Source organism: Mus musculus, chromosome 13, assembly GCF_000001635.26.
Source record: "Mus musculus strain C57BL/6J chromosome 13, GRCm38.p6 C57BL/6J".
Classification (NCBI taxonomy): domain Eukaryota; kingdom Metazoa; phylum Chordata; class Mammalia; order Rodentia; family Muridae; genus Mus; species Mus musculus.
In genome coordinates this window covers 61,903,018-61,920,659 of record NC_000079.6, presented here as the reverse complement: position 1 = coordinate 61,920,659, position 17,642 = coordinate 61,903,018, and the positions used below count along the sequence as shown (strand labels likewise).

Genomic DNA, 17,642 nt, shown 5'->3' with positions numbered 1-17,642 from the left:
TGTCTTCCTCCTCCTCTTCTTTCTGTTCTATTTCTTCTTCTCCTCATCCTCTTTCTTCTTCCTCCTCTTATTCTTCTTGGTCTCCTTGTTCTTGTTCTTGTTCTTGTTCTTGTTCTTGTTCTTGTTCTTGTTCTTGTTCTTGTTCTTGTTCTTCTTCCTCTTCTTTTCTACGTGCCCCTCCTCCTCCCCCTCCTCTTCTCATGCTAAACCTCCTTGAATCAAGATGGAGAGCTTGAAAAAGTCCATTATTCATTGTATGATCCATGCACAGAATGATTCCAAGGATATCAAAAATTAGCCGGGCGTGGTGGCACACGCCTTTAATCCCAGCACTTGGGAGGCAGAGGCAGGTGGATTTCTGAGTTCGAGGCCAGCCTGGTCTACAAAGTGAGTTCCAGGACAGCCAGGGCTACTCAGAGAAACCCTGTCAAGAAACAAACAAACAAACAAACAAACAAACCAAAAAAATTAAAGAGAAGATTTTAGGACACAAAATGATATGTGACTCTGTGATTTTACACTTCCATCAGGAAAACTGTAACTGATATTCTTCTGCTACATAATGTACATGTCTGAAAAAATCGCTGAAGGAAGACCCCAGACTCAGATATTATGCAAAAACAAAGAGGGCTTATTGTGCAGAAACAATCATCATACAGAGGTCAACCATTCATTGAAATAGCGACCTCAGACAAAGGCATAAAAGCTTTTTTATCGGGAATCAGGGAAACTAGGGTAATCAAAAATTTCATCGGTGGGTGCTAGGGGGTCACAGGTTGTCAGTTGTCTGCATGCCTCTGTCAAGGACTTCTAACCATATGATGAAATAGGGCTGCCCAGTGCAGATGGCCCATTGTTGTTGGGTTTTTTTTTTTTTGAAGAGGAAATTATTTTTAATATCAAAGGTTATAAAGACTTATTCTTACATTCATCCAAACTCAATTAGCTATGGAGAAAGCTGCCAGCCTACATACTTCTAACAATTCTTTTTTAAAAAAGATTTATTATTATTAAGTACATTGTAGAAGAGGGGTCAGATCCTGTTACAGATGGTTGTGAGCCACCATATATGTGGTTGCTGAGATTTAAACAGTCAGAAGAGCAGTCAATACTGAGCTGAGCCATCTCTCCAGCCCCTAACAATTCCTTAATTAGCAACTAAGAGACCTACAGACTAAAGCAGTGGCTCAGGACCAGTCTCAGCACTTTGGAAGGTGACTCAGCAGGACTGCCTAGTTGCAGGCCAGCCTGGACTACACAGTGAATTCCAGATTAGCCAGTGTAAGAATAAAACATCTCCATATATGACATAATCCATGCTATATGTATAGAAAGGAACAGAAAGTGTTCCAGATAGAAAGACGTCTTGTTTCCCCTGCTCACTCACATTTTTCCTAAGAAAGCCAGGTGTGATGGCCCACATCTTTGATCACAGAAAACAGATCTGAGATTTTCCGTACAGACAAGGAAGATAAAGAAATTCATCACTTTTGTGCTGTCCTTGCTTGCTGCCCTTAAGGTTAGGAATGAGGCCCGAACACAAATGCACCAAAGACCTGACTGAATGAGATAGGCATCTCAGAAGACAATGACTTTGTGTCAGTCAGCTGCTGTGAATCAGCAGGTACCTTCATCCTGGGCATTGACTGAGAGTCTGGTTGTGACAAAGTGACAGCTACTGCATTCAATTTCATCCTACAGACAGCAGTTGTGTGAACCTCTAAGGATTTCTGGCTAGGCAGCCTTCTCAGGTAGGAACCACGCTCCAGTAGGAATCTGGCCCAGCACAGACTTGCAGGCTGGAGTGCTCAGGCAGGGACAAGGACAGGAACCATGTTCCTGGAGATCCATCTCTTGGTTGCTGGGATGGTCTTCATACAAAATGGACAATACAAATCTTGAGGCTCCTGCTGTTCCCAGTTTGGTGGGATCCTGTCATGAAAACTTCTTTCGATACCACAACATTTGTTTTTATAAAAGACTGTGCTTATAGTGCTTGGGCTAGCAGCTCTGAGTGGCAGGCTCTCGGGCTTAGGAGCTCCTTGAGATGAAGAGACTTCAGGCTCAGCAGCTCCTTAAGGTGACCGGACTTCGGGCTCAGCAGCTCCTCTAGGTGATAGGTCTCCCTGCTCAGCAGCTCAGAGATTTGGTCTTTTAGTCTCTCCTTCTGCAAAATCTTGCAGTTGCAGAGCTGTTCCGACAGAATACAGTTCTCGTTCTTTAGCCCTGTTGCTTCTTCCATGCTGCAGCTTCCTTCTCCTTCAACATTTCCACTGTCTGTCCCAGCGTCTTCCAGTGCTGCTTCTGTTCCGTTAAGCTGAGGCTGAGCTGGCCGTTTTCTTTCTTGAGCTGTTCCAACTGCTCTGTCTTTTCTTGATCTTTCACAATAAGGTCCTCCATTTCTTTTTCTTGAGTTGCCAGCTGGGTCTGAAGCTCTTCTATTCTGATCCCCAAGTCCTTTTCCGACATTATCTTCTGCTGTATGGATTCTTTCAGTTTGAGCAGCTCACTCTCCCAAGAGCCCTTCTCTTCCTCCCAAGAGGCCTTCTCTTTCACTTCCTGTTCTAAGGTCTTTTTCATCCTCTGCGTGGCTTCCAGTACCATCCGCTTCCTCTGAAGCTGCTCATGGAGGTCAGTATACTTGTCTTTTAGTTCCAGGTTTTCTTGGTAAAGCTCCTCACTGAGCTGTTCCATCCCTTCTACCCTTTCCTTATTGATAACAACCTTTATGTCCTCGTCAGGGTCTGGACAGAACTGGAAAGGGACACTTGTTCCCCGGACCAAACCATCTTCATCCACATAGCAGAACTGGTAGCTCTCCTCATCCTTGAGAAGGTAATAAGCTTTGAATTGGATTTCCTGCTGCGTGGCTGACACCTTGTTTAGGTCGTTCTCTGCAAGGGAGCCCACATGAAGGTATAATACTCCTGGGTGGTCTTCCATCCTACTTTAAAGATGCAGATCCAGGCCTTGGGATGAGGGATGAACTTTTCAGTGAGGGTGTAATAGCACATGACATCTCCTCCAGGAACATAGAACTTCTCAACATTGTTAAACAGGACCTGAGAGAAGTTGCCATGTCCTAGCAAGGTAGGTATGGGGCACTGGTCTATGGTGGAGTCTGGGCACAGCAGCCAGCAGCAGCGCAACAGCAGCAGGGCCCAGATGGCCCATTCTGAGACAAGATATCACCCCCTACTTTGTGGTTATGCCTGGGCTGGTCTCTGTGGGTGTGGGGTTATGAATTTGTTCTGAATTTAAGATCTGTTCCTAGAGCTGGTGTCTTACGACTTTCCTTCTGTTACTGTGGTCTGTTCCTGAAGCTGGTGCTTTATGGCTGTTTTCAAAACCAGGCCCTGTCTTCCAAATGGAGACAAATGGGGTTTATCTTTCCCTCTTTTGTGAAAACAACAAAAAACCCAAAACACAAAACAGCTCACCAAGCTTTCACCAGCAACCTTACTGAAATGTATAATCACACATATCCTCATATTTAAATAAAGAATGGACCACTTAGAAGAGTAGTATCTAACTAACTTCATTGCAGCAGAAAAATACCTTTCAACAAGTTGAAATAAAGGTGAAGTCACAGAATGAACTCAAGGACCCCCCTAATAAACATCTGTAAATGGATTTGAAAGTCATAGAACAAACTTTAATATCTATTCCAAAAGTTTGAAAATAAAAACCACCACTATGATTGGAGGTCTCTATTACAACACTTGCGTGAACATGGGAAATAATTTACTTCCTTCAAGGCTATGATGAAGAGAAGAAAAAACGGGATTTTTTTTTCCTGATATCAAAAACATCTGTGATGTCTATCGTCTAGAACAAGATCATCAACCAGATAAGGTTTTCTCTTGTATAAGTGTTTTACATTTCCTGACATCAAGATGATGTAAAACACATTAAAATAGACACATAGCCAAGCAATTAAAAAAAAGTTTATTCCCAGGAACCAGGTCAGGGTTTGACATCTTCCTACATTTCCTGCTATAAGAAGGTACAGCAGCTTAATTTTCTTGGAAATCAGCATGCACATCCTCACACAAAGCCACAGACAAATCTCATATTTTCTCATGCTGTTCTTCTTATACAAGAATTCATTGCTATAGCACAGGAGTGGAGGCACCTGAATGCTTACCCAGTTTTTCTTCATCATGAATGCGCTCATGTAACAGAAAGCAATCATAAAGGCTTAAAAGCAAAGAAATCAATCCTTCTCAGTTGGTAGTGTCATTTGGGGAGATTAAGGAAATGCTCCCCTACTGGAGAAAATATGTCACTGTGGCTGAACTTCAGAGTTTACATCCTTACACCATGTCTAGTTCCCACACTGTGAAGTGCAAAATTTTCCCACAATGACTACATTTATAGGGCTTCCCTGCAGCATGGACTTTTCTCATAATTTTCAGAATGACTCGTACATGCACAAGCTTTACCACATTGGTTATTTTCATGAGGTTTCTTACAAGTGTTGTTTCATACATTACGAGATAAATGTCACCTGCCAAGGCCTTACCATTTTATTTACAAAGGTTTCACCAGAGTGGTTTTTTTTTTTGTATTCTGTAATACATTATGTATTTTTTAATGTTCAAAGATGACTGTCATATGCAAAGGTTTACCACATTGTGTACATTCATAAGTTAACCCCCGCCCCCAACCTGTCTCCCCAGTATGTGCTCCTTGATGCATTAGGAGATAAGTGTGTTGAAATAGGTTTTAGCACACAGTTAATATTCAGAGGGTTTCTTGCCAATACAAATATGTTCATGATGATTAAGACTATGGATATTTGTAGATTTTACCATATTATATACATTCATAAGCTTTCTCTACAGTATGAATTCTTTTATGCTTTTGAAGATTCCTGTGACGTACGTGGGCTTTCACACATAGATCACATTCATCGGGTTTCTATCCAGTATGTATTCCTTTATGTCTTTGAAGATCATAATGTCCTAAAAAGACTTTCTCACAGTAATTACATTTGTAGGATTTCTCTCCAGTATGAATTCTTCTATGTGAATGGAGTATACTATGTTTTGAAAAGGCTTTTTCACATGTATTACATTTGTAGGGTTTCTTTCCAGTATGAATTCTTCTATGTGACTGGAGGTTACTATGTTGTGAAAAGGCTTTCTCACATTCATTACATTTGTAGGGTTTCTTTTCAGTATGAATTCTTCTATGTAACTGGAGGTTACTATGTTGTGAAAAGGCTTTCTCACATTCATTACATTTGAAGGGTTTCTCCCCAGCATGTATTCTTATATGTATTTGGAGCGTACTATGCCTGGAAAAGACTTTGTCACATTGATTACATTTGTAGAGTTTCCTCCTGTATGTGTTCTCTTATGTATTTGGAGACTATGATGTTGGGAAAAGGCTTTGTCACAATGATTACATTTGTAGGGTTTTTCTCCTGTATGTATTCTTTTATGCTTCTGGAGATCACTGCTTTGTCTAAATACTTTATCACATTCATTACATTTGTAGGGTTTCTCTCCTGTATGTATTCTTTTATGCTTTTGGAGACTATGATGTTGGAAAAAGGCTTTGTCACATTGATGACATTTGTAGGGTTTCTCTCCTGTATGTATTCTTTTATGCTTTTGGAGATTACAGTGTTCTGAAAAGGCTTTACCACATTGATCACATTTGTAGGGTTTCTCTCCAGTATGAATTCTTCCATGCCTTTTAAGCCGACTATGTTGTGAAAAGGCTTTACCACACAGATCACATTCATAGCATTTCTCTCCAGTATGTGTTCCTTTAGGTTGTAGGAGATTACTGTGACTTGAAAAGGCTTTTTCCCACTGATGACATTCATAAGGTTTCTCTCGCGTATGAATTCCTTCATAGCTTTTAAGATGACTGTGATCTTCAAAGGCTTTACCACATTGCTTCCATTCATAGAGTTTCTTTCCAGTTTGTGCTCTTTTACGAATTTGGAGACGATGTTGAGCAAAGGCTTCAACTAATTGAATAATTCCAAGAGGGTTCATTTCTGTATGAATTCTTTCATGCCTTTGAGCATGATTGTGAGCATAAAAAAAAAGACTTTATCACATTGAGTATATTCAGACGCTTTCTCTGCACTCTGACTTCTTTCATGCCTGAGAAAAAAATTGGCACATGTGAAAGCTTTATCACACTGATGAATACTTTTATTTGTATGATTTAATGGTACTATTTGTCTAAATATAAAGAGGAATCAGCTCTTAAGATTTTTATCACTTTGCTTATATTCATGCTGTTACCCCTTCATTATGGGTTGGTTTTCATCTTCAAGGATACCTGAGATGGCATGACCATATATTACATGGCTCAACTTTATATATTCTTTTTCTATAAAAGGGTTTTTCCATATTTTAACAAGAGTGGAACAATTCAGACCTTTACCACACTAAGTGTATTCCAATTTTTCATATACTATGGGTCATTCTATATTTGCAAAGTGAATCAGGAGAAAGAGAAGCATTTCCACATTCCTAGGACTCAAGAGAATCTTCTACAGAATGAGGTTGCTGATGTATTGCCAATGAAGTTGAAAAACCAATGATATGAAATTTGTATCACATTCAAAAAGTCTATCCTAACTGAAAGCAAATGCATGTCTTCTAATTGCTCTGGGAGGCAGAGAGGGGAACACTAGGTCATTCAATATTCGTTATGTATACATGGCTTCTTTCCATTATGACATATGATATCTCTATAAAAGGATGACTAACAAAAAATTTGAACATTGGATTCACTGAGTGTAACATTTTGCTCCTCAGAGATATGTGATATAGGGACTAAGGTTACTTTACAACATGGCTGTTACCTCCCATAAGCTGCTTGTCTCAATGAATTTAGCAATTTCGCTACCTGTATGAAGTAACAGTAGCTTTACTATAGACTTTTTGCTTCTTAGAAGCTATTGGACCTATATGTACTACCTTTTAGTGTGCAGAGCATTTACATAAGAAGAAGAAACTGATTGCCAGCTGTGAACTGTAGCTCTAATAGGACTATGTTTCTAATGATGATATACACTAAGACACTATTTCCATGTCCTCTTTCTAAAGGAATGCCTTGCAAAAACAAATCAGATACAGGACATTTAGGACAATGGTTTTGTTAGAATGTAAAAATAACCAATACACTTATAGTTGTGCTTATTAAAAATGTTGATTTTCTTTAAAACTTTCAGCACACATTAAAATTTCTTTTTTTTTTTCTGGTTTGGTTCAAGACAGGGTTTTTCTGTGTAGCCCTGGCTGTCCTGGAACTCAGTCTGTACACCTGGCTGGCCTTGAACTCAGAAATTCGCCTGCCTCTGCTTCCCAAGTGCTAGGAGTAAAGGTTAGTGCCACCACTGTCCAGCTAAAATGTCTTCAGAAGCTTATTTGTATGAGCTTGCACATGAAAATTACCTTGTGTGTCTTCTAAAACTTTGACAATGTTCTTCAATATTTTTGTCGTCCCAATTAAATCCTAAAATAGAGTAACAGAAAATGTATGTATGGACATTAGGCAAAATGTAAGTTACTGTCTTCAGTTAACCTTAGAGTCATGTATCACTTACCAAATTCTTCATCCATCTCAATTGGAATTACAGAAGTGAATCAAAAGAAAAAACAAACAAACAAACATTTTTTCCAATTTTAAAATAGGAAAGGGAATTCACAGTTTTACCTATAGCGATGAGGTTCCTGTATGTCTCCAGCATGACATCTTTGTAGAGCTTCTTCTGGGAAGGATCCAGCAGAGCCCACTCCTCCTGAGTGAAGTTCACATGTACGTCTTTATAAGTCACTGCATTCTGTAGAATCTCATATACAGGTGCAAAAGAAAGTACAATAGAGACATTATTGATCATGTGGGGGGTGGGGGATTTTTGGGTTTTTTTTTTTTTTTTTTTTTGGTTTTTCGAGACAGGGTCTCTCTGTATAGCTCTGACTGTCCTGGCTCACTTTGTAGACCAGGCTGGCCTCAAACTCAGAAATCCACCTGCCTCTGCCTCCTGAGTGGTGGGATTAAAGGCGTACACCACCACACCTGGCTTCATGTATTCTTCATAGACAATGTGTTCATATAATTCTGGGGCATGCTCCACTAATTTCCTGACAAAGAAGCTCTACTGTAACTACCGAGTCATGTTAGAAGGATACTTAATAATGAGGTTCACCCCTGTCATTTCTCAGTCCTTTGAATAGGATGTAGCCTTTCTAGAGAATTGTTAATTACAGACATAAAGAGGAGGCAAGCTCTACAAGATCAACAGGGCTTACCACACATTAAAGAAATTGTATTAACATTAACAATTACTAACTATAAAAATCAGTCAGTATGGTGGGTCTATTGGCTTATGTCATTAACACTGCAGTCAGGGGACAGAGGCAGAAGTATCACATTGAGTTGGATGCCAGTGTGATCTATCCAAAGAGTTCTAGGACAGACAAAGGTACATAGTAAGAACCTGTGTCCCTTGCCAAAGTTAATCAACCAAACCAAAAAGCTAGAAAGAATTCATAGGTTTTTTATTTAAATTCTTTTTTTTTTTTTGTTTTGTCGAGACAGGGTCTCTCTGTATAGCCCTGGCTGTCCTGGCACACTTTGTAGACCAGGCTGGCCTCGAACTCAGAAATCTGCCTGCCTCTACTTCCCAAGTGCTGGGATTAAAAGCGTGCGCCACCACACCCGGCTTTTATTTAAATTCTTAAGAGAGTGATACATACAATCCAGTTCTGAATTCATCTTCCAGACATCTGAGGTGCACCAGTTCAAACGATAGCACTAATAAGATACTATCAAAAAGGAATATATGTTTAAACAGTTAAAACTGGACAGAAGAAAATATTAACAATGTTAATGTTGATTAAACAACATAGGGCAGGAGGGAGAACTCAGCAGTGCAGTGTAGGGCATGGTTCTGATGCTCTGACTGGGATTTGGCCTGTAAACTCTGAAGGTCCTTTTCTCCATTTGGTTCTTGATCCATCCATAAAGTGGCGAGCAGCCAATGGGAGGATGGAAGAGGCAGGATAGAAGAGCAAGGATTAAAGAAGGGACACAGTAGCTGCAAGAAGCATGAAAAAAGCCCAGCCACTGAGCCATAAGGCAGGGTAAAAATATGAAAAAGTGTGTGTGTGTGTGTGTGTGTGTGTGTGTGTGTGTGTGTGTGTGAGAGAGAGAGAGAGAGAGAGAGAGAGAGAGAGAGAGAGACTTTCATCCAAGGATCCAAGGGAACCAGAGTGGGTTGTATAGTAGTATGCCTGACCAGAACTTATGAAGGGGTAGTTAAAAGAAAGTCAGCTCAATTGCCTATATTAACAGGGGCCCAGAGTTATCCATTATTCTACTTTCAGGAGGTCTCAGGCCATCTTCTGACTACTGTGAGGACTGGGCACACATGAGGTTTATCTTCATTCACACAGACAAAAGACTCACAGTCTACCTAACATAAGTCACAACAAACACATCAGGTAGAAAGAAGGTCAGCACCTGCCATCCAATGACTGAGAAGGGTCAGCAGTATTATCATCATGAGTAGTGCCATACTGGGAAAGAGAATGATAACGCATACAACATTTGAAAATAGAGATGTGGTTGAAGCTCAGCCCAAAAGCAAATGCTTGTCATATAAAAACACGTACACTACAGACCCATCTCACAATAAAAATAAATAAATAAAAAAAGGCCAGGCATGTTGGCCCACATTTTTAATCCCAGCATTTCAAGCCAGAATCAATTTGATCTCTACATTCAAAGCCTGCCTCAACTTCAGGCCTACTAAGAGGACAGCCAGGGCCACAAAGAGAAATGTTGTCTTCAGAAACAAAAACAAAATTTTAAACTATGAAAACATTAAATAGACAAAACAGCTTAGCACTAAATAGCTAGCTATTGCTTCTACTGCATCTTATGAGACTTAAGGACAGAGTCTATTTTGAAGAAGGCATGACCCAAAGGAAGTACAGGAGAAAAAAGCTCAAGGATGAGTTTGAAGCAAAACAAAATAAATAGAAAGAAGAGGAAATGGATTCTATAGACACCTAAATCCCATTTTAATAAGGAGTTGCATCTAAGCAAACACATTTTGCTTACCATTTTATTTTTCTAACTTGAATGTTAGAACTGTTGTCATTAAATCCTAAAATTAACAGTGTCTCAAGTAACAAACAGGTTTCTTTGGTTGGTTCTTCCCAACCACATTCCATTAAGTAGATTTTATGATAGAAACTCAAGTTCAAAAGTAAACACAAAAACTATGGGCAAACATTGTTTTCTGGCTTGCTTTCTTGCTTGGTCACTGTCTCATGCTCAGCTAGCTGGCTCATCCAGCCTAGGCCCACCTCCTTACGGATCTGTCCACACTCAGTGGAAGAGCCTTAGTTAGTTAGTTGTCAATCATCACATTCTCTCACAAAGTTAGCAAAGAGCCATTCTGATTGGGGCACCTCCTCAATTGTAGTTCCCTCAAATGACTGTAGGCTCTGAAATGCTGACAATTTAAGAAATTGGGAGATGGGGACAATAATATATGAGAAAAATTTAAGAATCCCAAACTTAATCAGTCACTTAAGTATTAAGAATCCAAACACTGATTACTGCAAGAACTGGAAAACACAGATTTTCAAAGAAATGAGAGAGGCAAATCTTTTTGGGTTAAAAAAGAGAAAACTAAAACTGTTTTTTCCATAAGAAATTCCCAAACCAACAAAAACTCATGTATCTTATAATACAGTAAGTTATTAGTAGACAAAAAGAAGTGAAGCTTTGTCATTTCCTAGAGAACAACAATATAATTAGATTATAATTAGGAATCTTATATGACAGATGGCAGCGCTGAAAACAGGAAACAAGATTAAACCTGTGAATACAGCATGGCCATTTCAATAATAATGACAAGCCGGGCGTGGTGGAGCACACCTTTAATCCCAGCACTTGGGAAGCAGAAGCAGGCGGATTTCTGAGTTCGAGGCCAGCCTGGTCTACAACGTGAGTTCCATCCAGGACAGCCAGGAGTACAGAGAAAACCTGTCTCGAAAAACCAAAAATAAATAAATAAATAAATAAATAAAAAAGAATGGCAAGATTGTAATCAGAATAAAAATTACAAACTTAGTGTCCAGCACTCTTCCTGTTCATTCTGGTTCTCTCCTTTGAAAATAGTGGGGGATGGACTGGGAGCGGAGGCTCTTCCAACACATTGAAGAGATTAAGCATTTTGACACTTCAAATTTGGAATAAATAGGGTTGATAACTAAAGCTACCTAACTCTTTTATGTTAAGAAAAAAGTGTTCCTGTTAGGATAACTTAGAAACCATGTTGTTTTCTATGATTAATGATTAGATGTTAAGTGTGTACCACATTTATGAAATGAAAACCTTAAAAAAATACAATATAACATATTAAAATCAGTGTATGATTCCTATTATACACATAAATTGGCTTGATTTGCTCTATAAGATATTAGCACGTTTCAACACATGTCAGTCACCATTTTCATATGTATGTTTCTATGTGTGACAGAAAATACATTCCATGTTTGTGCAAGTGACACAGCAGAGAAGAGGGTGTCAGATCCTCTGGATCTGGAGTAGCAGGTAGTTCACATGGGTGTTGGTATCTGAACTCAGGTCACCCCAAGCAAAATGCTTCCTGAGTGGCCTGCCCAGCTCACAGAATCTTTTCACCCAATAAAGGAAAAGATTTTCACAGATTAATAACAATAAAAATTTAAATTAATAAATAAGTGAATACATTAATCCAGGGAACTGGAAGCTCGATATTTAGATGTTAGTTATAGGGACAGGTTAGAGAGGCATGGCAACCATCCCCAGTAACTGTTATCTGAGACACAGTAGTCATGGTTACCCCTACTGCTGCATCTTCCACTGCCCTCTGATAGTGCTGCCAATGTGACCTTCCTGGTCTGGGGTCATTGGTCCTCACCTTCACCATGGTAGGACTGTAGTCTCCCTCAGAGTTACTAATGGCCTTGTCTCAGGAGAATCCTAGAAGTATCTGCAGGTTATCTCCCTCTGGTGCTTCTGACTGCCAGGCCTGCCCATGTCCCTCATTAGTTTGGACCACACAGCTGGGCCTCAGGAACTTAGCATCTCCCCTACTGGAGATTTAGTGATCAAGTAACTCAGACAGGACAGGTCTTCAGAGATCCAATCTTCCACAAGATGTTGTCAGTGAGGTCAATTCTTTTATTTATGTTTTTTTCAATGAGCAGCATTTTATCTTTAAGAGACAGTTCATTTTACCATTAGCAAAATACATCAGAAAAATATTAAAGCACTAAAATAAATACATTATCCTACATTGTCAATCACTAGACTCATCATGACATGTACTGAATGAGTTGTGACCAAGTATGATTCTTTTAGCTTTGATAGTGCAGAGTAATCTAACTGGCAAATTATGATGTGCACAGTCAGATATATATCTCAAGGTCTATCTCATCTGTAAGATAACACAATGGATATGACAATTCTGGAGCAATGACTTGGGTCAAAGTGTATTCGACCCTTGAGATGTTCACTTACTTAGGTTTTCCTTCCCTTGGCAAGTTATTCTTTCAAAATCAACCTGCAATAAGGAGTCTACGCATTAGACACTTTACAATTTTTGAATTTTCAAGCAAAAAAATAATTATCACATAATTATCTTTAAGGACATCTTTGAGAATATTATTTACTCTAACACTGTCACCGTTTTAAAAAATGCAAGTTATTGCTGAAGACCATTCTCCCTAGTCTAACACCTCCCTGGCGTAACTCTACATGGACACAAAGGAACCCCGCACTGTACCTTGTGGGTAATTAATGACTGGAGGTTTTATTTGTAGATACACAAGAAACATTCTTGTGAGAGTCTCCTAGTAAAATACAGACAAACATTTATCGATTATAATTATGTAAATTGAAAGGTTTCAGGATAGGCCTACAGAAACATTTCCTTAGAGATCAGTGAAGTCAACTCTTACAAAAGTTCTTCTTTATTTGTAATTAACCCCGAAAAGATAAAGAGACCTCAGAAAACACTCATGCATGGTCTTTTTCCTTCCCATTGACCAGTCATGGCACAGCCTGGAAGGTGTTGCAGGACTATCTTTCAGGAGCTGGGTGGCAGAGTCAAGACTGAGTTTTTAAAGTAATTCACAATGAAGTAGGGTAAGTCAAGCATGAGCTACAGAAGATACTGCTATGAATGGAAACAAATAAAGTAATTAGGAAAAAAGTGAAAATATTAGTGATCAGGAAACATTAGAGAATTGAAACAAATAAAGAATTAGGCTGTGAATCTTCAAAAAATGAAATTTAAAATGTAATGCCAACAATGGACTTTTGGGGATATGAGATATATATGTATAAAATTGCAAAAAGACATAGGTATATTGACTTGGAAAAAAAGCAGGCCAGCAGGCCATTCACTGGCAGAGGCAATGACATTAATAAAATACTTTTTCATCTTGCTCCTATGTGGACTGGTAGTTGCTGAATCCTGTAACCTGACACACAAGCTGCAGCCAATGAATGCCCTGTTCTCAAAAATCTGAGCTGACTTAACCATGTCAATGAGGACTGCACACATTCACATAGGATAGTACCCTAACTGGAAATTCAATATTCATTGGATCAACCCAATCTCTCCTAATTGTACAACCACCAATCATGTGTATTTTCATTAACATGCATGAATTGATACATGCTAGGAAATTTTAAAATCACCCACCCTGCATCCATCAGCTCCTTCTTCATATTGGTGAGACCTGAAGCTGGTTGGCTCAAACTTGAGTTAGTCTGTGATCTAGCTATCATTTTCCCTCTTTTACTCTGCTCTATACACAGGACACTGTTCCTCCTGTTCAGGTTTGAGGGCACAAGCCATGCTCTACTTGCAAATCCTTTCCCTCTTACTGCAATGCACAGTTCATTACATGACTCAAACGAGTAATTTTAAAACTTTGTTGCGCTACTTCCCTTTAACTTAAGAATTTAGAAACTTTAATTAGGAGGAAATCAAGGCCATTGCCCTGGGGAGCAACAGACAGGGATCAGTGCTAATGCCCCTGAGGCACCATATCTGGTCTCAGAAACATTCCTCTAAAGGGCTGAAAATCCAGCTGTTCTAGAAATAATAAGACTTCCCAGGGAGGAAATCAACCAAGACACAATTAAAATATTAATTAAGAAAAATAAATCTCTGTAACAATACCACTCATCTAACTCTGCTTAATGGTCAAAGTGGAGCCAGGCCAGAAGAGATTTGCATCCCATATACTCTGTCATCCTTATGTCTCTTTTAGCTTTACACCCTAGGTTATACAGTGAACACTTTAAGGATGGAATGGAGACTACTTGTTTAGCCACTTGACTGTTGGTAGATTTACACAGCCAATATATTTCACTAATTATTCAAGTACACCAATACCCTCCAAGAGCATGCCATTCTTCACTGACATAGTCCTAAGTGCAAGGCCTCAGAGGATGAAAGAGGTAGAAAAAGTAGGAGGTAGAAAGTATAAAAGCTAGGGTGGTTGGCCAGGAGATAAGGATTATGCTAAGGCAGTTTGTATACTACCTACAGGGGAAAAGGAAAGAAATGGGAGGCTTCTATGGAGTCAGCAGAAACTACCACACAATGGGACAAACTAGAGAGGGATCTAGTCAAACAATGCTGTTCACTGAGAACAGGGCAAACTCATCAACATTACTGACCATGCCTACAGTGGTTTGCAATTGATAACATCAGCTCCACATGGGAGGAATTCTTGGCATCTCAAGACACAGACATCCCCTCTCTACAGGAGCAAGCCCCAAACCATTAGCAGCTCTCTCAAGCATATGCCTGGTTTGAGGGAAGCAGTTCTGGTTTTTGGTTTTCTTCTTAAATAAATACCTCAATACCTTAGGGAAAGTTCCTGAGTCCTAGACCACAGGCTGTTACAGGCTCTGCCAAGCATGTATCTGGATTTGAGAAGGAGCTATGTAATTCTCCATCCACGAAGGCCTCATGGACAGCCTTGCTTGGGCAGGCCAGTCCTTATCACAACAGTGTTTTTCCTTTTCAAATGGTTTCACCAGATGTCTTGCCCATGTGACAGAACTATGCTTTTCTCAAGAAGAAAACTGATCCTTTAAGGCACACCAGGCCTAAGTGTTGGTTGTGACTAGGCAATGTTCCATTGAGCAGATTGTTCAAGTACTCACCTTTGATCTGGGCATGGGCCTAGTGGGTGTTTGTTAATCAGGGTTGTCTCCTTTCTTATGACCTGGAGCCCTATTTCCCGACAATCCTGATGAACAAACATGTGTATCCCAGCATCCTAATCTCTCAGATGCTTGGGTTAGCATACTACTTACCTGTAATGTGTTTTAGAGGCAGTCCCTCCCTCAGCTAAATTCTACTAGGTGTGACTTACTATTTCCTAGGCATATGAAAATCCTTTACATCATCGATTCTACTCTTCTTATCACAGCTTCAATTTGGAGTGCTATGCCACCTGTAGGATGGGGTTTACAACTGCCACAAAATTAACTCCAAATGGATCTTAAACGGCCAGGACACAAGTTCCAAAAGAAACCAGAGATGATGGGCCTCTCCAAATTTGGCTTCCTGCTAAGGATAATGCGATACGCAAGTCCTTGCTCCAAATGGTTGGTGTAGATGCAGCTCCCATAAAGAAGTTATTCTGATGCCACCACTGAATATATTTAGTGGCTAGACCTCATGTGCCATGGAACCTCACAGGTGGCTGCTAGTTTCCACCTAACGCAGGGGAGGCCCACTACCAAGACTCCTGCTTCTCAGACCACTGCTCCTTCCGTTTAGGGGCAGTGTTCCTCCCATGCTCACCTTGATGAGACTCAATACCCCGCTGGTACTAAGCCAAGGCACCCAACAGCAAAGGTCAAAGCAAGTACACCAACCATTCAAGGCTACTCAACAATGGAGATGAATCTTCAGCAGTAAACAAAGCATCTGGAAGAACCCGCCTCTTCTCCTGATTGGACAGTATTCCTGGAGGCCCTGATTGGCCAGTCAACCGTGAGTGACAAGAACACTGAAGGCACATACCAAATGGTTTCCTGGCCCAGGAATTAAGTACAAAAGCTAGTCCTTTCCATATCTGCAAGACTTTTGATTCAGTACGCATTTGCCTATCTTCCAATAGCTTATCTTTGTCTTACAGCACTCAACAGGAATATCTTCCCCCTGCTCATCTTCCTAGTCCTCCTTTCCTTCCTCTTTCTACTCCTTCTCCTCATCTCCTTCTCCTTCCAATTTTCCTCATGTTCTTCCTCCTACTCCTCATCTTCTTCTTCTTCATCTCCTACTCTACCTCTCCTCCTCCTCGAAGACTCAAAAAGTATAGATTGCACAGTCCACTACTCACCTTGGAGCAGAGTAAACTATATGGCCCACAGGCAGAATGGTTCCGTGCCTATTAACAATTAAACAATTTTAAGACCAAAATATGATATTTGTTTCTGTGATTTTACAATGATGTCAAGATTACTGCAAGTAATATTCACCTGCTATATAATGAAGGGTCCAAAAATCGCTGAAGGATGACCCTAGATTCAGATAGATGCAAAAACAAAAAGCACTTATTCTGTAAAAACAACCAGCATTCTTTGAAATGGCAACCCCATACAAAGGCACAAACACCTCCTTGGAGGAAACAATTGGAACTCTTTAGAAGGATAGGGCAATCTCAAATTTCATTGGTGGGTGTAGGGGGTCGCAGGTTGTCAGTGATCTGCATTCCTATGCCATGAACTTTTCACCATATGATGAAACAGGGCTGCCCAGTCCAGATGAACCATTCTCAGATAGTTCCCCATTTCTGTGGATATCCCCAGTCTGGTCTCTGGAAGGGGATTCTACCATCTTTTTCTGGATTTTATGGTCTGTTCCTAGACCTGGTGTCTTATGACTTACTTTTGGGATTTACAGCTTATTCCTGAAGCTGGCACCTCTTTGAAATCAGGACTGGTCCTCAAATGGAAACAAAAGAGCTCCTTAAATGGAGACAAATGGGGTTTATTTTACCCTTTCAAAATGATTCTCCAGACAACCCTGGGAGAAAAGCAGGAGATGGATGCCAGTCACTATGGAGCACTATTCTTAGCCAGCACATCTTCCTCAGGGGGAAGGTTAGTGACCATATCTGTATTAGCAAAGGTTTTACAGATGAACAGTACTGATAGCATGGATCTCTATGCATGCAGAAAGCGGATACATATGAATGGTTCACAAAATGTGGTTCAGTTAGTAAAGCAATTAGTGTGTACCCATGAAAAGTTGAAGACTACAGTAGTGCCTGTATGTCTCAGGTGGTCTTCAGCATATACCAGGAGTCCAAAGAAGCAGCATCTAATGCCAGAAAAATAAAATGATTTTCCTAGTCAGTATGTGGCAAGCAGAAAAGGGGAAGGAGTTGCCTTTTTTTTTTTAAGTATACGTGATCTTGAGTCCATCCACTTATTTCTTTTTTTTTTTTTTAATTTTTCACTCCCCCAGAGTTCTTTCTTTCTTCCTTCCTTCCTTCCTTCCTTTTCTTTCTTTCTTTCTTTCTTTCTTTCTTTCTTTCTTTCTTTCTTTCTTTCTTTTTTTTAAAGATTTA

General features: G+C 39.9%; 2 pseudogenes; both read right to left on the bottom strand.

The window, feature by feature from the left end:
• Positions 1–1,987: 1,987 nt before the first annotated feature.
• On the bottom strand, positions 1,988–4,701 carry Gm35619 (annotated as a pseudogene).
• Positions 3,932–17,642, bottom strand: part of Gm7240 — a 112,471-nt pseudogene continuing 98,760 nt past the window's right edge.